The sequence below is a fragment of the Tachypleus tridentatus genome, chromosome 8, assembly GCF_004210375.1.
Source record: "Tachypleus tridentatus isolate NWPU-2018 chromosome 8, ASM421037v1, whole genome shotgun sequence".
Classification (NCBI taxonomy): Eukaryota; Metazoa; Arthropoda; class Merostomata; order Xiphosura; family Limulidae; genus Tachypleus; species Tachypleus tridentatus.
This window is the reverse complement of record NC_134832.1, coordinates 88,959,188-88,981,544: the sequence shown is the minus strand read 5'-3', so window position 1 is coordinate 88,981,544 and position 22,357 is coordinate 88,959,188. Positions and strand designations below refer to the sequence as shown.

Genomic DNA, 22,357 nt, shown 5'->3' with positions numbered 1-22,357 from the left:
AGAGAAATAAAATGAGTCATATTTTGTGAATTTTGTAAACTTTACTGATGAGTTTCTTACCTATCAAACGAAGACAAATAGAGATTAGTTGTTGATTCTTCGAAATAAATAACTGAAAAAACAACAACAATAAATTACGTAAATATTTACTTAATATGTCATTTAAAAAGTGGCTGGCCCTCTCCACTTATTGAGTCTTACACCATTCTGAAGTCAGTGAATGGCTTGTCTTCTAAAAATACGTTTTGATTTCAAATAAACAAGAAAAGAAAACTTCGTGAATACAGTCCTGATAGCCTGATGAGCTTCAAAGATAATGTGATTAATTAAACTCCTAAGCCCACCGAAACTATAGGTTCCGTAACTGTGGGTGGCAGGGTACATAAAGGAGAATGTTTTCGAATGATGCCAAACGTAAAGCGTGTTGCGGTTCCACAGACTCAGATCATATTTACATATTCTTCCTCTGAATAAATATTCCTCGGACATAAAGAAATATGAACAGTGAATATAGCCTATTTATCCTTGAGCTCGCTACCACTGGTGATTCTCAATGGAGATACTTGAACGATATTTACATGTTTAAAAGGTCGGAATATAATGCTTCCATTAATTTTACAAACTTCCATGTTACAAGCGCTTTTTAATTAACGTCAACCGCAAGGTAATGGGAATATTTTAAATTTTGTTCCCTCGAGGTATCCAGATGGCGGATACAAACCCTACATAGTCGAATATATGTTTCTCTCATACAGACATATAATTCAGATCTCCTGTCCTTTGTAAACTGAGTTCAGAGGTTAACAAAGTTTACAAAAGACAGTTTTTCTCATTAGGAGATCTATTCTCCTGCTCAATTAAGGACTTTCTTTCACGTGCTAACCAGTGGTACAAACTGACTAAAACTTATATTACGTAGATAATGCGGTGAACAAGAAGCGGCGATTTTGTTCTTCTTATGAATTAAAATAAAAAATAATAATAATACGAAATTAGTTGAATAAGAACGAAAGTGAAAATGTAGATACACTTGTCTACCAACATGGCTGACATGGTCCACTGAATTATTGAAGACCTTTGTCACCTCGGCATGGGTTACCATGATTTCAACAATACTCTTAAATATCTTTATAATCTTAACGTGTCAGACCACACTAACTGCAACAGTTAATCTAAGTGTTATCTCAAATTAATTAAACACAACTTATTATCTCGTAAGGTCGGTTTTCATGTTTGCTAAAACATGACTAGCAAATTTAACTATGTTGATTAGCATTCTTATAACCCTATGCGACTACCGATTTTAACTAAAATGTTAGAAATCTTTGTAATATCGACGAGACAAATCAATTCAACTAAACTAATTAATAATCTTATAAACCCATGTGATTAACCGTATTAACTAATATGTTTATTCTTATAAACCCATGTGCTTAACCGTATTAACTAATATGTTTATTCTTATAAACCCATGTGATTAACCGTATTAACTAATATGTTTAATCTTATAAACCCATGTGATTAATCGTATGAACTAATATGTTTAATCTTATAAACCCATGTGGTTAACCGTATTAACTAATATATTTAAAATCCTTATAATATTGACATCGTATACAAACTTAACCGAACTGATTGGCATTCTTATAACTAACCATCTTAACTAATATCATCTGTATCTTTATAATATTGTCGTGGCACACCAACGTAACTGAACTGATTAACGTTCTTATAACCCTATGACACTAACGGTTTGGTACATGAGAGCTATCTGTGCTAGCCGTCCCTAATTTAGCAGTGTAAGACTAGAGGAAAGGCAGCTAGTCATCACTACCCACCGCCAGCTCTTGGGCCACTTTTTTACCAACAAATAGTGGGATTAACCGTCACATCATAACGCCCCCATGACTGAAAGGGAGAGCATGTTTGGTGTGATGAGGATTCAAACCCGCAACTCTCGGATTACGAGTCGAGTGCCTAAACCGGGCAATGTCACTAACGGTCCTGAGTAATATCGTTGGTATCCTGATAATATTGACGTGACACTTCAACTTAACTAAACTGATCAGAGTTTTTATAACCCTGTTTGACTAACCATGTTAACTAATAAAACTTGACACGACTGTCTAATGTTTTACACTTTAGATATTGTCTTTATCCTTACGGGACTGAAGACGACTGATTGATTTTTTGGAATTAAGCACAAAGGTAAACAATGGGCTGTTTGTGCTCGTGAACACGATTATATACAGAAATAACTACATACGGTGCTTTAAAATTTTACTTTCAGTGAACAGTGGATTTTTCAGAAAATACGACAACTTAAATTGATACAAACAGCTTTTAGTTTTGAACATACAAAATTATCAAGTTTTTACGAGAAACTTAAAGGTTTACGCTTTTTTATAGAAATATAATAATGTTTCTCCTCAAAAATCAACAATGATTCTCCTTTCTTGGAATACAGGGAAATACGTAACCAAATATTTGAGTATCTATACACATCTATAAACGAGTACTAAGTAAGTAAATTTTTTGGAACAGCATTTTATTACGCTTTTGTATATAGTAAATTTAATGAATTTATATCAGGATGTAACAGCTTACAAGCCTTTTTACCTGTTTACATGTAACAAAAGATGAAAGCTGTAAGGCAACATCAAGGAACACTGTCGGGTCAGTAGATATTAAAAGAAATTCTGCAACCCTCAGTTTGGAACTAGCTGAGTTTAACTGGCGTTGACCCCAGCAAACTAGGTGTCCCAGTACACAGTTCATACTAGCAACTGATCACGATAATAATAAAAAAACTTACACAAAGAACAGGCAGGGGTTACCAAGGAGAGTCGCAGAGTGAAGTAAGGGGTCTGGTTTTTAAACTTGCCAAACTGGATAAGGGGGGGTTGCAATGTAGTAAGAGCTTTAAGCAGATAGATGTGTGTGTAACACACACAAAGATATACATAGACGCACTTACAATAGAAAAAATTCACACTCTTAAGTTGATATAATACTGAACCTACAGGTATATAGAGACGTGAAACACCGTATTAAACAAAACAATAAATGTCTTAAGCCTAAAATAAAGTACAATTTCAGTTTTACTGTTTCGATCAACAGCAGGCTTTACCAATAAACCAGACAAGTATTTCATTCTAAGTAACAAAGACACAAATAATCCAATAGTTTAAGAAGCAACGTATCACACAGATGTTTCATTCTAAACAACAAAGATGTGTATGATACAGTACTTAACAGATAAGATAAAGCGTTGCCAGTACACTATACAGATATTTCAATTGGAATAACAAAGTTACATATAATACAGTATCTTAATAGATAAGGTGAAGCATTGCCAATATATTACACGACACTTCACTCTAAGTAACAAAAATAACGTATAATACGGTAGTTTATTATGTCTCGTCTGCTACTGAATTAGGGACGGCTAGCGCAGATAACCCTCGAGTAGCTTGGCGCGAAATTCAGAAACAAACAAACAAACAATGTCTCGTCTGGTTCAGTCCACATGAAAAAGAAAAGACGGGAAGTATTTTTAACTTCTATGGAACGACAATCACTACAAAGTTAAAGGTGTTAAGTCTATGCCGAGATATATTTTAAACTTTTACTCTCTTTATTTTGAGTATTTTAGCGCACGTTTCAGGCCTGTATAAATACAAAGTTTTCCATCTGTCTGTTTGTATGGTGTCACACGTTGTTTCAAAGTACTGAATAAATCATTTATAACTGAATTTGTCAGAGAAACTCGGGTTAACCTCTCAAAGAACGAGTTTAACTGAAAATGCAACCATTTGCTACCACTTCACTCTCACAGTCTCAGCAGAATGATGATATTGTAATTAAAATACGTTTAACCACTCGACTCTAAACAATGACGTTGAGTGCCTCTCATAGCGCGAGGATACCTTTACATCAGACAAAAGGTTTGTTCTTTACGGTCTAAAACAGTGAAAGGGGTCAGTCCACGTGCCTATTTATAGCATTAATTTTAATAAAAACCCACCATTTTCAGGTGTTTCTTAGCTACTTTATAAATGAAATACAGATTTGATTGCTAAGGCAAAAGTTAGAGACCAAGCCATAGTTCAAATCTTTAACTTCGGTATACTGAGTGATAATACACAAAAGTAACACCCTTGTACTTGTTTAAAGTATTAGTCTCCTATGTTATAGGGATTAGCGCACAAGTTTGTTATCACTCACGTACATGTTTCGAACTTCTCGCTGTTACATGTTCTGGTTATTAAACATGTATGTATACGTTTCTTGCATTTGCTTTGAAACATTCTGAATACAAAATGGAAATTAAGCCCATATCTTTCCAGTCGTTATTTGTATGGTAAACTTTTATTCCGAGGATGTTGGTTGTGAAAGGAGAGCTGTGTTTGTCAGGAGGAGATGCCCCCCTGAGCTCGATAAAAAAAATCGTTATGTTTTCTTCAACGAGGTCGTTACGTAAATCTAATTTATCATATGAAACTCTATGAGTACAGTTTGTGAAGATTTTGTTGGAGTATTTTTCGTTTGTTTGTTGTTGTTTCTTTAGAAATAGCTGTAATAGTAGATCCCACGAAGAGTGAAGGTACTAGATTTCAGTTGTGATTGTACAAACACCTAGCAGCGGAGTAGTTTTTTTATTGTTGTTTTATTCTGTCACTACCCTTTAATTTGTTCTCGTAGGAGTTGCATGTGGTAGGAAAAGGGAGGGAAATAGGTTGTTGGATGGGAGTGTTAGCGATTTTTTAAAACATTGACATCAAGTTTGATATTTCGATTACAATTAAAGTCAGGTTGATACCATCAACAGGATGATAACTGACGCGATTCATACACGTGAACATCCAGTATCTTAAAATTACGTAATTGAAGTCAACTTTTAATGGTATTCACCCCTATATAAGTATGCTATTGAACAGTAAGGAAAAAACACCCGCGGACGAATGAGCATACATATAGGGGTGAGAAACCACTAGCAATATATAAAAATTGCCCAAAGCTCGAAAGCACGAAATTATAACTTGCGAATGGCTAAACTGAGCGCAGAAGGTGAAACCCACTAATAACGCATGCAACTCGTCGAAAGAAGTTATATAGTTACTTGACCTTTGTGACATTAATGAATGCTTTATAATTAGGCTTTCTATAAACTGGTTAAGTTCGATAACCTTGTTACATCAGGTCTTCTACTCCTAGTAAGCAACTTTTAGTCTGGGACTAAACGCAAGGAGGCGGGGCTTCAGTTCATTACATGTTCCTGTCCCTCTTTTGAGTCTCTTACTCCTATGATCTCGTAGGCTAACAGTCGATCACAAAATACCAGCTTGAACAACCTACTATTTAACTGAACCGTCCTGGCTGCACCAACGAAAGCCAGAGACACATATTCAAATACTGAAGAAACCGAACTCTTGGGTCGCTACACAGCTTGTTTGTTTTCGGAATTTTACGCAAAGCTACACGAAGGCTATCTACGCTAGCCGTCCCTAATTTAGCAGTGTAAGATTAGAGGGAAACCAACTATTCATCTCCATCCATCGCCAACTCTTGAGCTACTCTTTTACCAACGAATAGTGGGATTGACCGCGCTACATAACACAAATTAACCATAATACTTTGAAAACAATATGTTGAGTCAGTTTAAAAATCGTATCTCCTTTTCATTCCCAGCAAGTAGGAAAGCTTTTCAATGTTCATTTTGTTACTTTATTTCTCGTACAACAGAACTGACATCATTTTACATACAGCACAACTGACATCATTTTACATACAACAGAGCTGACATCATTTTATTTTTTTAGAGGACATTGTATTTATTATTCAGCTAACATATATTTGTTTATCGGTTGAATTTCGTGCAAAGCTACTCGAGGTCAATCTGCGTTAGCCGTCTCAAATTTTGAAATGGTAGAGTAGATGGAAGGTCATCAGTCAATATCAACCACCGCCAACTCTTCGGGTACTCTTTACCGATGAATAGTTGGAATAACCATAACATTATAACGTCAGTACGAAAGAAAGGACAATCATGTTAGGTACCAGTAAATGAAGTGAGCCTTAGTAAAAGTAAATAAAAACAGCTGGCTCATAATACTATTACACGTATTCAATGAAACAATATAAATGACATGATTTCAACGTTATAACATTATTGTGGATATTGTATACTACCTTACCTTTTTTTTCCAGCATTGTACAATTTTTTAATTGTAGGTATTTACGGACTTCAATATGTGAAGGGTCAAGTGCGGCTCGATGGTTAGCATGCTGGACTGTGGAGATAAGGTTCGTATCCCTTTGATGCTAAAAAAGTAATAAATCGCGTCCACCCTTTGGAATCGTGGGAAGAATATGAGAATGACTGTCAAATCACACTACTCGGTCCGACAGGAACAACACAAGGACTGACAATTACTAATATTGACTAGCTGTTTTCCCTCTAGTCTATCGCTTCAAAATAAGGGAAGAAATAGGTAAAAGAAGAGACACGGATATCAAACACGTTATAGTGAGAAACGAAGATAAAGGAGAAGGAAATCACGTTTATTTAATACATAATATTCGGAAAAAGAAAAGGAAGACATATTTATCCAATGGAAAATACTTAGAAGAAACAATGAAGAAGAACGTAGATATATGTGTAACAAGCATCCTATTTTAAAGAAGGGTTAAAAAAAAGGAAGGAAGCCGCCTTTATCCATCATAGTATTTGATAAAGAGTAAAAGACACCAAGAAACATATGTTTATTCTACATGCAGTATTTGGAAGAAGGAAGAATACTTATATTCAACACAATATTTGAAAGAAGGTTAAAATAAAAGGAATACGTGTTTTGCTGAAACAAAATATTTGTAAGACTATAAAAAGGAATTTTTTGAATTTCGCACAAAGCTACATGAGGGCTAGTTACGCTAGCCGTTCCTAATTTAGCAGTGTAAGACTAAAGGGAAGGCAGCTAGGCATCACTGCCAACTCTTGAGCTACTCTTTTACCAACGAATAGTGGGATTGACTGTCCCATTATAACGCCCTCACGGCTGAAAGGAAGAGCATGTTTGGTGTGACGGGGATTCGAACCTGCGACATTCGGTTTACGAGTCGACAGGAATAAAGAAAACACTTTTGTTCAACAATTAATATTTAGAAGAAATGCATCTTTATGGCTCACAATGCATTTAACAATGGGTTTAAAAAAACGGAGACGCGTTTATCTAACACCTATAGCATGACAGAAGAGGTAAATAAGAAGAAAGAAACATTTATTTTGCGTCAAATACTTTAAAAAGGAAAAACACTTGTTTATAAAAAACATTGTAAAAAATGAATAATTCATTGAATATGTGTTTATCCGAAACATAGTAAAGAAGGAAGGAAAGAAATGTATGGAGTAGATTGTATTTGGAAGAAAGGGTAGAGCAAGAGAAATGTTTGTTCAACGTACGACATCAGTAAAAAAAAGAAAAAAATGACAGAAGAGACGTTTTTTCAACACTTTACTCCTGTACCCATTTCTTTCTTTTTGAGGAAGTATAAGCTGGAGAACAGCTTTTTATTTTTTTGCAAACAAAATAAGGATAGAAGAAATAATAAGATATGCAATATACCCTAAATTGAAATAGCAGTATTACACATACATAACAATAAATATTAGATATAGAGCCAAGAGGAGGTAGATGTGGAGGCTGAACAGTAACTATTGGATATAGAATTAGATGTGAAAAATGGACATTAAGTATTGGATGTAGAAGAAGTAGGAGTGACAATAATGCTATATTTATTAAAGAGAGAATTACCACCCTATCAGAATACTTCTAACGTTTGTGATTACAACACGTAACGTACTGCACATTATGAAATTTTTATTATTCGTGATCTTAGATTTTTTGCCATATAAAAGACATATGAACACTATTCCACTCCAATAACGTTTCGTTGTCTTAGCTTACAGCTTATTCATTGTTATTCTGTTTTTAACTTCATCAATTAACAGAACAACAGAGGTACTTTAAACCTTGGGAAACTATATGATAAAATATTATATAAAATAATCAGGAATAATATGGAAATGAAAGCTGTGTTTAGGTATAAACAAATCAATGATTCACATATTCATGTTCTGCCTATTTCCTATAGATGACAGTATGATAGTCTTATGGATACAGACACATCCACTAGCTCCACAAGTTATCAAGAATTCAAACATAAACACCCTGCCCTACTGATAGTATATGATGCACTTTCTGGAAGGAGAGACTTGACTGAGCTGTATCAAATTATATCGAGCAAGATTAAAGTGCTCAAGTGCTCTCCGATTACAGTCTTCGTTCTAGAGATAACCCAATTTTTTTTTAGAAAATATTTTAATAAATTCCAAAGGAACTCCGTTACTCATATATCATTCAAACACAATGTACTCAAATGTATCCGTATATATACAAGTACTCATACATATTACGAAAGAGAGGTCTTTACTGTAGCAAGAAAAAGAATTTTGTGGTAAAGAATTTCTAGCTCAAAATACTCCTTGTAATGTTTATCCAATTTTTCGTGGCTGTAAAGAAAACGAAATGAGATTTTTTAATTTTGTCAAAAGATTAAAGTATAAAATTAGATTTATGTCTGTTTTCATATGGTTTTGGTTAGTTTTAAATTTCGCGCAAAACTACACGCTAGTCGTCTCTAATTTAGCAGTGTAAAACTAGAGGAAAGGCAGCTAGTCATCATCACCCACCGCCAACTCTTGGGCTACTCTTTTACCAACGAATTGTGGTATTGACCGTCACATTATAACCCTTCTATGGCTGAAAGGGCGAGCATGTTTGGTCGAATTCGAATACTTTACAGATTGGTATGTTGCAGCGCTTAAGCTATGCTTCAACCAACGTCTAAAAACTGAATAATTGAAATCTGAGACGTTGCAAACCTAAATATTTCCAGAAAATATTTCTAAAAAGTACCTCCTAACACTACAGTCCAGTGTGTTATTTTTGTTTTGTTTTTCATATTACTGGTTTGGAATTTCATGTATTAGTCTTGTAATTGTATTTGTTTGGACTTTCATATATTAGTTTCGGTTAGCATTGTACTGGTTTGGACTTTTGTGTGTTTTTTTTTTGGGGTTATCATTTTATTGTTTTGGACTTTCACGTATTAGTTTCAGTTTTCACTGAAGAATCTTAGGGTTTCATATATTAGTTTCACTTACCATTTTGCACTTTTTGGGATTTTTAACTATTATTAATTTTGATTACCATCTGATGTATTTCGGGTTTCGTAAATTAAATTAACTTCAAAATATATATATGTGTGTGTGTGTTGTTTACCAACATAGATTATCGCTTATAAGTGTAGCTTTGCTGAACACGATTGCAGAGATAAAATGGTCCCTACGAAATGTTACTCTTTTTTTATATATTGAGAACCAGTTTGTAGACGAGTGAATACAACTCTGTTGTTTCCTTGTTCCATATGTTCGAGCAAAGCTTCAAAGGGATAAAACCTTTATTGGTACTTCATTTTAAACCGCTGGACTAGTGGGAAGGCAGCTAGTCAACAGCACCCCTCTATCTAATTTTAAACTGTTAAACTAGTGGAAAGGCAGCTAGTCAACAACATCCATCTACCTAATTTTAAACCGCTGGACTAGTGGGAAAGCAGCTAGTCAACAGCACCCATCTACCTAATTTTAAACCGCTGGACTAGTGGGAAGGCAGCTAGTCAACAGCACCGATCATCAATTCTTCAGCTACTCTAATCGAATAATGGGATTTGACTATCACTCTTATATCGTACACACGACTCCAAATTGTGGAGAACAATTCTGCAGTAATAAGACGCGATCTATCAACCTCCATACTTACAGTACGACACCTAAAGAAAGGGAACATAGGAGTATGCCACATGTTTACTAAAACCTCAAGTTCCTTTTACAACAGTTCCTGTAATACAAAATAGTATGTAAATAAGTGAAAAGAACGGTACGTTATAACATATCTCTTTTTTTAGAGAAACTTTACACACTAGCTCTGTATTAAAAGAGAGCTGCTTAAGAGAATACGTCACCTTTTCAGCAGTGGTGTTAAGAGATAGATACGTAGGAGAATGCAAAATTTTCATAATTTCCGATACTATTCCTCTCTGAATAGTTTCTATTGTGCATAACAAACTATACACCAATAAAGATAATGAAGGATATACGTAGAAGTATGTCCTACATTTTTGTAAAACCCCATACACTAGCACTCTCTGAACAACTCGTGCCATACAGAACTGGTATGTAGGTGAGTTAGGAGAGTGAAACGTAGTCGTATGTCCCCCTTTTTTGATTTATAGAACTTCATATTCTAATCTTCTCTGAACAGCTCCTGTCACATGAACTAGTATCACATATACGTATAATTAAGGGCTGATATACAAATCTATAACTCAACGATAGGTTTTTCTTTTATGTACAAAATGTGTTATTCTGCACAGAAAAACAATTGTTTAAAAAGTTTAACTACTTTAGAACGAACAGCTATAATTTAAATGTTTTTATATTGCATGATAGGGTTTCTCTGACTGAATGATATTCCCACTGAGGTACCATGTGTTATTACCGGATTAACGCAGTATGTAACATCACATATTAGCAGACGTGTTGTTGATGTTTCTTTTTAATATAACGGAGCAGTTACATCTCATTGCACAAATTTAAAGTATAACGGAGCACTTACATCTCATTGCACAAATTTAAAGTATAACGGAGCACTTACATCTCATTGCACAAATTTAAAGTATAACGGAGCACTTACATCTCATTGCACAAATTTAAAGTAAGTTGAAATTATGATAACAAAATTAAAACAAGTCTATATTAGTTCTTTCTTGTAAGAATGGCCAAATTTAGAATGTCTTTTTGAGCTTTTAAGCTATAATCAAATTATGGGTGCTCATAAAGTTTTTTTACCGGAGAATTTATAAAACAAAAGAAAGTTGACGGTGGGTGGTGATGAGTCCAGTCTCACAGCGTTAAATTAGGGACGGCTGGTGTAAATAGCCCTCGTATAGCCTTGCGCGAAAATAAAAAACAAACAAACGCTTTAATATGAATATATAAGAAGTAAAAGAACTGTTACATGAATCACACGATTCACAAATCAAGTTTATACAAAATAAAACTCTAAAAATTCAACTTTTTAATCAAAGCAGTTTTTGTTCGCGTTTTTTTTTTATTTCAGTGAAAATTGACTCACCTTCACAACTCTATCCGTGATTTAGACTACTAAAAACTATTCTTAAATGTTTCATTCTAACATTATTTTCATGATTATATTGTAATATTTTATTATTTTCCGAGAAAAATCACAAAAAGTTTGTTTTTGTTATAGCAAAACCACATCGCGCTATCTGCTGAGCCCACCGAGGGGAATCGAACCCCTGATTTTAGCGTTGTAAATCCGGAGACATACCGCTGTACTACTGGGAGGCATTACAAAAAGAAAAAAACGTTATGTCAACTTTAAGCCTCAAAGATTAAAAACATAAATAGTAGAACTAAGAGAAAGATGAACACTTTTAAAAGTTATCTGCAATAACCTGAGACTCACCAAAGGTTGAGATTAGCGACTACTAGACCTGACGATACAAAACTGAACAAACTGAGATTAGCAACCACTAGATCTGACGATACAAAACTGAACAAACTGAGATTAGCAACCACTAGATCTGATGATACAAAACTGAACAAACTGAGATTAGCAACCACAAGACCTAATGATGCAAAACTGAACAAACTGAGATTAGCAACCACAAGACCTGATGATACAAAACTGAACAAACTGAAATTAGCAACCACAAGACCTGATGATACAAAACTGAACAAACTGAGATTAGCAACCACTAGACCTGATGATACAAAACTGAACAAACTGAGATTAGCAACCACTAGATCTGATGATACAAAACTGAACAAACTGAGATTAGCAACCACAAGACCTAATGATGCAAAACTGAACAAACTGAGATTAGCAACCACAAGACCTGATGATACAAAACTGAACAAACTGAAATTAGCAACCACAAGACCTGATGATACAAAACTGAACAAACTGAGATTAGCAACCACTAGACCTGATGATACAAAACTGAACAAAATATCAGTAACCATTCCTAGTCTTTTTTTTGTTTTCATGGAACACGAATTTTACAGAAAAAATTGTCTCCATGGGATAGTTTGTACTTTAAAAACAAAACTAATCAGTTGTTATGTTAACAAAAGGCAATTAGTAAAATCAGTATATTGATACTTGGAGTTGAAATACCAGTCAGCGCTGAAAAAACTAAAAATATATAGACATGACATTATATGCTGCACAAACTTCTACATTTGTTTTAAAGAAGATTCTAGAATGAGCTTTCCCTGCCGAACGCCACTCAACAAATCAGTCTCTTTGACTTTTACGACATGGAGTTCCAAATAAATGACGTGCTAATAATCAATTATCTTGTAAGGGAAGCAGGCCATTTTTCAGAAGCTTAAAGTAACTACTTCTCTCATGAAAAACAACCTTAAATTGTTCATCTAATAAAAAAGTGTGGTTGTGATGTCTATATAGTAAACGCTAAACAGAAAAATAGTGTAACGAAAATAAAACATAACACATATAACAGCATAAAAAAGACATCGTACTAGAAACTCGCGAAAATAACTGTCAAATGTTTCATACATCTTCGGTGTTGTTTTCGATAGTTATTTCTAAACCCCAGCCTAAACTGAAACAAATCAAAGTATTATTATATAAAGGTGTCTTAGTATACAGTAATAAAACAGCATAATGTTAAAATAGTATGATGAAAAATACTTATAAATATACTGGGGCTGGACTGAAAAAAGTAACTGAAAAAATAAGGTTTTTAAACATTAAACATTTAGATGACTGGCTCTGTGCAAACAAAATATTCGATTTATCTTTGACTGTACATTTCTTGAAAATCACTTTAAAATATCCAACATTATAGCAATAATGTTTTTAAGAAATATTTGAAAGAAAACCCAGAGTTATTTTATTACATTTACAATAGTGATTAATTATGCGTTCAAATTCTACACGATTGTGAGAAAATATAAGTTCTTACTGATCAACAATAGACAATAAATATTTGTAAATTCTGAAAGGTCGACATTAAATATAACATACTGTTTGTTTTAAAACGTTGAAAATAGAAAATACGCTGTTAAAATATGAAACACAACACTCTAGAAATAGAATACGCTATGAAGTCTACAATAATCGACCTGTGTGAGTTCTAAAAAGTTTTCAATGAAGAATCCGTTATTAAACTATGAAAAGATTACACATAGTACACTGTGAAGCACAAAATCATTGTTGCCATAGACACAGAATGCATTGCATTTATTATAAAACAATACTAATAAAAATGTATTGTTAAGAGCTAACAATATTGACATGACAGGCTGTTAAGGAGTGTAAGAGCTTAACTGTCAACAATAAACACAGTTAACAACAGACACTATGCGTAAAATCATGTTCTCACTAAACGTTAAAACTCACTTTGCTACATCAGCCATTGTTCCTCTGAAAACAAAGTTGTGTCACATTTCTCTTTATTGTAAAACATGTCTCTATCGGGATAAGAATAAAATGAAGTCAATTTTTAAATGAACTTGTAAGATTGTGTGAGATAACACAGCGGAGAACCGAACAAAGATTCATCGCAACAGAGCAGAAGTAATTACATTAACGTTCATAAATTATGAATAACCAACGAGGTAACTGGAATATGCAGTCGTCAGAACCTACTGAATTTTGTTCATTACAGCGGTGCAACATCTTCACTCTTACTTGAGATTGCTTGGTAATAATCAGTACCCCACAGCTAATGTACGGTTATGACTACCATGGGACATTAAATACTGCTATGCAGAAGTGCAGCTTGTTTTAATGGACACCATCTATTGCATGCATGTTGGCGTCATCAGGTAATAACAGCTCTCATTTTCAATATTTTAACGTTTTCTACTTGTTGGGTGCAGGAACTGGTATCGAGTAACGTTGAGAGAAATCCAACTAGTGTTTGACATTGAGAAAAAACAAAGACATTGTTTATAAAAATGGACCTGCAGGTTTAAATAACACATTAGCCTCTGCACAACTCATCTGCTCGTATCCAGTTTTACCATTATAAAAATTTGAAGCGTGGTCCTAAATATTCTATTATGACACCTAATGCATACAAACTTGCACCTTTAAATATTCTATTCTCGTAGTTGTAAGATTTCGTCTTTTAATAACTCACTACGTAGCCATATATGAAAATATTTCTTTTGATACGGTAGATATGTGTGGATTGAACACCTGAGAGACAGTTAGCACAGATAGGGTAATATGTTTGAATCTGGAGGGAACCAACGACTGAAACATCTTATTTTCCTATATCAATCGTAACCATTGAATTCGAAACTGAAATAGCGACTTTTCATAACAGTTATACACAATTATATATTCCCTATTCAAAGGGGCACTGTGTTACTGGGTCAAAATTGAGGAGAATATACTTTCCGATTCTGACGTCAATGATAATTCAGGTACACACAAGGTAGATAAATAAAGCAGTTACTTTCTGTAATCATATAAATATTGTAATTAATTATGCCTTTGCTAAAATAGTACATGAACAAATTTATCAATCAAAACCATATATTTTCAACCATTTCTAACACTTTCTCGGTACGTATCCTGTCTGATAGGGATTGAGTGTATTCTGTTTTGGTTGAGTCTACACAAATACAGTAATGTAAACTAGTTTTAGAGATTGAGTGTATTCTGTTTTGGTTGAGTCTACACAAATACAGTAATGTAAACTAGTTTTACAAATGGATTTCTTCTAAATCTTAGTTTATTGACAAAAGCTTTCTTGGTTTTCCTAGTATCCTTCAATGCGGCCATGTTAGTTTTACATTAATAAAGCAGTTTTGACTAGACTGACTGTTTTTTGGTGTTTTAAGGTCAGTGTAATATATTAGTGTCTTTACTTATATATGATAGAGATGGCTGGAATGAAAATTGAGAATTTACTGACAGAGAGGCCATATCTTGATCTACGTTTTTTTTTCTTGTGGATAGACAAAGGTGCGAAACTGGTGATAGAAGATGAGGACTGTATATGTCCTGTTTATTTTGTAATGTTGACTGCTTGGTTCCTCACCCTGTAAAGAGTTGGTATTATGAAACAAAAGCAACACAGTTGTATAAACTAAGGAAATCACTCTCACACTACCAGAGGCATAGTAGTAAAGACTAGTACTGTGACAAAATCACCTTTCATTATATCCCTATCAACTGTTCTCTTTGTTTGAACTTAACTTCTTCATGATCTAGATATCGAAAATTTCATATAAAGTAAGGTGTGCAAAAGTTATATGTTTTTGTTTTACAGTGATTCCAATAAATAAAACATTAAGTTTGCCACGGATAAACGTGCTGCTACAAAAATTATTAAACAGGTTAACTGAAAATGTCATGAATTTATAATTTTATGCACTTAAAAATATTATCCAGTACATTTCCTGTAGTTAAAATGAAAATATTCATTGCTATAATAAATAGTAAGTACTACAGATGAGTGGCAAGTTAGGACGATCAATACAGTAATTTTGTATGTTTGTAATTAAGCGCAAAATTACACAATAAGCTATCTATGTTCTGCCAACCACGGGTATCGAAATCCGGATTCTAGCGTTGTAAGTTTGCAGACACACCGCTGTGCCACTAGGAGACCAGTGCAGTAATATTTTGCCCCTTACGTTTTACTAAAATAGAGGTATAGCTGTATATCAAACATTATTATATTATCTGTTTATAAAATTATCTTTATTGACTATGTTTGTTTGTAATTAAGCACAAAACTACACAATGGACTATCTGTGCTCTGTCAATCACAGGGATCGAAACCCGGATTCTGGCGTTGTAAGTTGGCAGGAGCAATTCTGGACTCTGAGTAATTAAAAGATCAGAGAGTTTTATGGTTATATTTCAACACATCATCTCATACAAATCATGAATAAGTGGCACTGTGCTTCAATTTATGATTTTCATAATTTGTTTGATATATTTAAATTGTCTTGAGTCATGGGTAGATTAGACAAATATTGTTACAATTATAGCGAAAACCTCTATATCATGCATATGACGAAATTATTCAATTTCCGGATAACTTTGAAGTTGTCGAGGCAAAAACACACCCGAAGTTTATGTAAAGAGCTTTAAACACATGGTTTCGTGAAGATATTGGCTACGTAAATACGCACAAATTAAGTAATGCCCTTTTTAATGAAACGAAAATTATTTTCTAGGCACATAGTTCAGTCCAGATATTCATATTGTTTTATCAGTACAACGTTGGTTGGTTTGGCTTTTTATGGCGCAAAGCAACGTAATTCTTCATTCCCACTAATACTCTTTCCTTTGGACTACGTGATTCAACTCGTTTTAGTTATCAACAGCGTTTTATTACGCTAAAAAAAATCGAAAGGTCGACTATCTTCCGATTTTTTACATCGCCCTTGACCATCATACAAATCATTTAAATTCTTTTTCCAAACAGAATGCCCACATTTGGGGAGGGGGGGACAACACAAACATACTTGCAATCTGTGGTACCGGTTATGCCCCAAAACTATACATTTAAATAAACGTTAATTAACATAATAAATTTGTGTTAGATACCATTATGGCCATATATTTGGTTTTAAAACTATATACATGTGTATTGGTTGTTGGATATAAAAACGTACTTGTTTATTTTACAGCGAAATGAATATTTTGACAAACATATACTTAAATAATTTAAAACAACACTTGCGTAAAAGAACTATTTGTACAGTTAAAAGGAATACAACTTTAGAATCATTACACAATTAACAGTTATTAAAACAGGGTTTACCCTGAAAAGTGCTCTTCATATGTTTTGGTGTTCTCTGACACCATCTTCAAGAGTAACGATATATGTTTTATAACTCAGTATATTTAAGCCAATAAGAATGTGTAAGATTATGTGGACATATAAGTCCCGACCATACCTTTACCATTACTCCTGAAGATGGTGTTCTAGAACATCAAAACATATATAGAACCTTTTTAAGATAAGCACCTGTTTTAATGACAATTTACTGTGTAACGATTTTAAAAGTTGTATTTCTTTTAATTGTAAATATAAACATACACTTGTTTACATATCTATATATTTATGTGTGCTTGTATAGCTTGTAAAAAGTATAATTTTTCGAAGAAGGAGATAATGCTGATTGCATACTTATAAAGTTCGAAGTTTTAATACGTAAAGATAAGCTTACATCAATATTTACTCAGTTTAATTCAATTAACTTCACGGTCTGAACTATTTTCTTCGTTCATATCACGTGTACATTTGAGTATAAACTTTGCGATGCTGAAGGCCTTTTCTAACAAAAAATGCTCTGTAATATGTATGTATGTAATGTTCAGATACATACTAAGTAGCTAAACCTCGTTTTAACAATCCTGATGTCCAAATCGGCTAAGTCAACAGGAACATTTCAACCTTTTGCTTTTGAGAATACTCTGTAGAGGGCAGCACGTTTATAGAAAAAAATCAGGCCCCAGGTCCTACAGAAGACACTTGGTCTTTTATAATATGAGGAATAGAGACGTGATCAGAAGCTGGGATGTGTATAACTTACCGTGATTGGACGACTACTTGACCCACACCTTCCTCAACGCTTCTTTTCCTGTAACAATGAATACGTTAAAGTGAAAACACTTGAAACTTATATACATAACTGAAAAATAATCTCTAAATTCTTTCTGTAACATATGTTATGAGAACTGCAGATTTATCTCATTATCTCATTGTGTTTAAAGTGAATGAATGTCTATAGTTGAAAAGCTCGTGTGCTCATTCGCGCCTTACCTTAACTTACAGCTTTAGACTTTTTGCGGGAGTCATCCTCAGGACTTAACAACAGAAACTGAAAAATTAGGTTGTCCAGTTATTGTGAACTTTCTTCTTGTAACTATTAAATCATGCATTTCTAACGTTCGCTAAGGAGTTTCCAATATAAACATAATACAATATTATCAACCGTTTTTCACATTACACGATCAGTGAGAAACTAGAAGATCAAGTTTTAGCCAAGGTCGCACTTCATTGGAGAGACAACCCAATGAAAGCTGTTTATTGGTTAAGAGCTCGACCCCCAATATTAGGTCCTGTTTGAAACGCGCATTCCGCGCCACCCAGCGTCAAACCTTGCGAAAATGTCTGTAAACTTGAATTTGATACTATAAGCCTCGAGTATTCCATCAGTGACCTTGGCGATTTTTTATTACTCTCAACGATGTTTATCGTCGGATCCACCAAGCGACCCTGACTGTTCTTCTCGGGACTTATTTCTTTGATAAGACACGGCACTTTGTTGGAAGCAGCTATATCAACGCCCCCTGTCTCTCTCTGTTACCTGTTTAATCTTTCCCTGTGCTCAACACACAATATTATAGGCATTGCCTAGTTTTGTTTTGTTTTTGAAATAGTTAATTCAATGACAACTACGTAAATGAAATTTATATCTTTTGTCTAAAAGTAAAAGTCTATCCAAATGGCTATCGATGAACATATCGCAATCATAAAAAGTGAGTTAATGTTATTTATGGAAACTCTAACAAGTGGCTTGTTTCAAGAGAAAATATTTCGTTTCTATTCAAAACAATAATAATCAGTTTTATACCTGTCATTATTATAGGTACAATGACTTACAACACAGTTGTTTCATAACATAGTAGTATGTAGCAACGTAGAAAGTGCTTAGATAATTAGCAGGTTACATCTGTAAACTTAAGTGTACAATGTTTTGTTTGGTCTATGTCCTAATCCAACAACATAGAGTTAGAACACTACCAACAAGTCAGTTTGTTGCTTTTATTTATAAGGTGCCACTCCCGTTTAAGTTAATTATTTTAATGCAAAAACAAACAAACTATTTTAAAGTTATGCCGTTTTGTCACTCTCATTCTACATTCCTTCCTTATATTAATCAGATATGTATTTTAAACAGTACTTAAGTGGAAAAACCCTTTATTTCCAAATATTACGCGCTGTATGTTCCTAGTGCTATTTAAAAATTGTTACTAAGTTTCGTAAGTCATTATAATAACTTGTGTTTAAAAAAATGTCAATAATAGTTTGACATCACTGTGTTGCAGGCTAAAGTTATTTATTGTACTATCTTCTTTGAATATTATTATATTATTCTTTACAATATTTGTGTTTATTTTATAACTTGTATAATTAGATTCTTCTGTATTACAATAACAAAATATTACATTTTGACGGACTGGCAGACCTAGTAAAAGGCTCAAAGAATGTTTTGTGCAATAAAACATTCACGCAAATCATTTTAAACTGAAACTACATAAGGTTTTCATTTTTCAAATCAGTATTTTAACGAGAAGTGTCATAATGGGTTATCAGTGCTCTGTCCACCTAAAGGGATTGAGCTCCCTTCTTTAGCGTTGTAAACCCGTAAATTTACCGCTGACTCACTAGGGAGAGATACTTTAAGAATTAGGCATGAGTAACTCGACCTACGCCATCTTGTTCTGATGTGCATTAAATTCAGCCTAAATACGTTGCTTTTACTGAGACTTTCTGCTAATTGTGCTGTGTATATTTTACTCACTTCTTGTGTGTGTGATATTTTGTAACCGTAGCAAGGAGAAAGTCAGTTTTTGTCAAATAATAAAATAACAGTATAAAACTAAAGAAGGAACAATGAAAGTGTTGTCCTGAGTAGTTTCTTACTAGCTTTGTATCAACAAAACTATTCTATTCCCCACTGAACATTTGTCTTTCGATTTGTTTACACATATGGCTTTTTGAATTACAGTCTAAAGAACAAAAATCTGCCTCAGATTTAATACACATTATTATCAATGTTTTTGCCTCCAAAGACAAATATTTGTTTTACAAAACAGTTTTTAGATTATTTTAAATAGACCATGTAATTAACAATAAAAATATATAGTTTATTTAAGCTTATTATAAAAATCTAATTTATAATATATGACAATGAAACTGACATCAAAGTATACACGTCTAAAATAGGATACAACGCATTATTAACAAGGGATCTCCAACTCAACGGAAGTAGAAATGGTATAGCACTTTGTGAAAACTTTATCTGACACTTAGTCTTTCTTTAAAAAATATAGAATACGAATTATTTTATGAGAAATCCAGAGGTGTGCGCCGATTTGCAATTGAATAGCTTCCAAATAAGATATGATTGGTTTTGTCATTAGAATTGGGTGATTTTTCCTTAATCAGATAGTGGCCATGCCGTTATCTAAGAAACACTCACCACTTCCAAACGTTTTGTGAAACCTTTGAGGAACTGCTGAGACAACGAGCCAAAACCTTCGAGTGTTTGTCGAGATGGAAACGAGACTCGAATGGAGCTTAATCTATAAATGTAAAGTAATCAAATGTCCGAGATGCTATAAGTGTAGCAGGTGTTGATGCAGTCACGATGACACATCAGTTGCACAAAGTTAGCCATAAGAGAAGTTAAGAGAAGTTTCGGCGGAGGAGAGGCGGCGCTGTCAAACACCTAAAGAAGTACGTCGTTAGTGGTAACCTTAAGGATGCATCGGACGACTTGACCTCAAATAAGGACAAGAGCAGAAGGAAAAGAATGATTCAAGACCAGGAAAGGAATAAAGGACACGAAAACGTTTTCCTAAGTGATAAGATAAATATTAAAATAATAACGAAATAACATAACTATAGGATAGAACACCTTAACGACTATTAGGATCACAGAAAAGAACACGCCAAAATGATCACTTTCTCATGCTCTAGACAATTATCGCACTCGTAGGCTTACAGTTTCCCGGATTTGATGGTAAACTCCATCATCTACCAAAAAGAGTCATTTTTACGCAATGCACTCAGAAATTGCTTGTTAAATGTATTTTAAAATTAAACTATTTACATGTTATATATAGATCTAAAGTATAAATATTAGGCCATAATTTTTAGTTTTCTTTTCATTTACCCAGCCCCAACTATTTTTAAAGTGTATTCACTAAACAAACAAATATTTGTTTGTTTGTTTTTTGAATTTCGCGCAAAGCTACACTAGAGCTATCTGCGCTAGTTGTCCCTAATTTAGCAGTGTAAGACTAGAGGGAAGGCAGGTAATCATCACCAACCACCGCCAACTCTTGGGCTACTCTCTAACCAACGAATAGTGGGATTGACCGAAACATTATAACGCCCCTACGGCTGAAAGGGTTAGCATGTTTGGTGTGACGGGGATTCGAACCCGTGACTCTCGGATTGCGAGTTAAGTGCCTTATCCACCTGGCCGACAAACAAATATGATATTGCATCTTGAATTTGTTCTGTTGAAGAAATTATTCAAAATAATAAAGGTGGAGTAACTGTTTGTTTGTTTTTGAAGTTCGCACAAAGCTACACGAGGGCTATCACCGCTAGCTGTTCCTAATTTAGCAGTGTAAGGCCAGAGGGAAGACAGCTAGTCATCACTACCCACCGCCAAATCTTAGGCTACGATTAGTGGGATTGACTATAACAATATAACGCCCCCATGGCTGAAAGAGCTAGCATGTAAGAGGGATTCGAACTCGCGACCCTCAGACTACGAGTATAGCGCCCCAACCACATGGTCATGACGGGCAGTGTACTTACTGAGATTTTTTAACTGATTTTACATTTTCTTCCTTATACTATAAACAGTTTAGACACGTGTAAGAAAATGAATTAGTTATGTATTACAACTTAATAAACGTATAGTGTATTGCAGAACAATGTTGAGATGTAAAATCAGCAAATAAAACGAGACAGCAAGTTGACAAAGGAAAACATTACACAGGAGGCACAGTCATATAGGGCGAGTGGAACCCGAATGTCTATTTGTTCTGTGAGCTCTTGTTCCTTACTATAATCCACTATTCTGTATGATATATAATGGTTATATCGCACTGCTTCGTCTTAATCTATTTCAATACATTTTAAAGTAAGTTGCGTAAAATCGTCACATATTTCTGCTTTCAATAATATTTGATCATCAGATACGTAAATTATGTATAATTTCATCGTCACAGCACAGTACAAGGTCTGACGTTGCTATTAAATGTTATTGTGTTTAAGGATATCGTCTTAATTTAATTAACAAATGCTAATGTAATTCAGAAGCAATTAAACGTAATTTTTAAATTTTACTATACCTAATCTAATGGTGTTAGAATTTATTTTAAAATGTTATTCAGTTTTATTT

General features: G+C 33.9%; 1 pseudogene across 1 annotated transcript in view; it reads right to left on the bottom strand.

Annotated features, from left to right (window-relative positions):
• Positions 1 to 22,357, bottom strand: part of LOC143222891 (protein trachealess-like) — a 297,994-nt pseudogene that overhangs the window by 224,059 nt on the left and 51,578 nt on the right. Inside the window, exon 2 of the transcript XR_013012572.1 lies at positions 17,741 to 17,788. The product of XR_013012572.1 is annotated as a protein trachealess-like (transcript). The remainder of the gene's footprint in view (positions 1 to 17,740; positions 17,789 to 22,357) is intronic.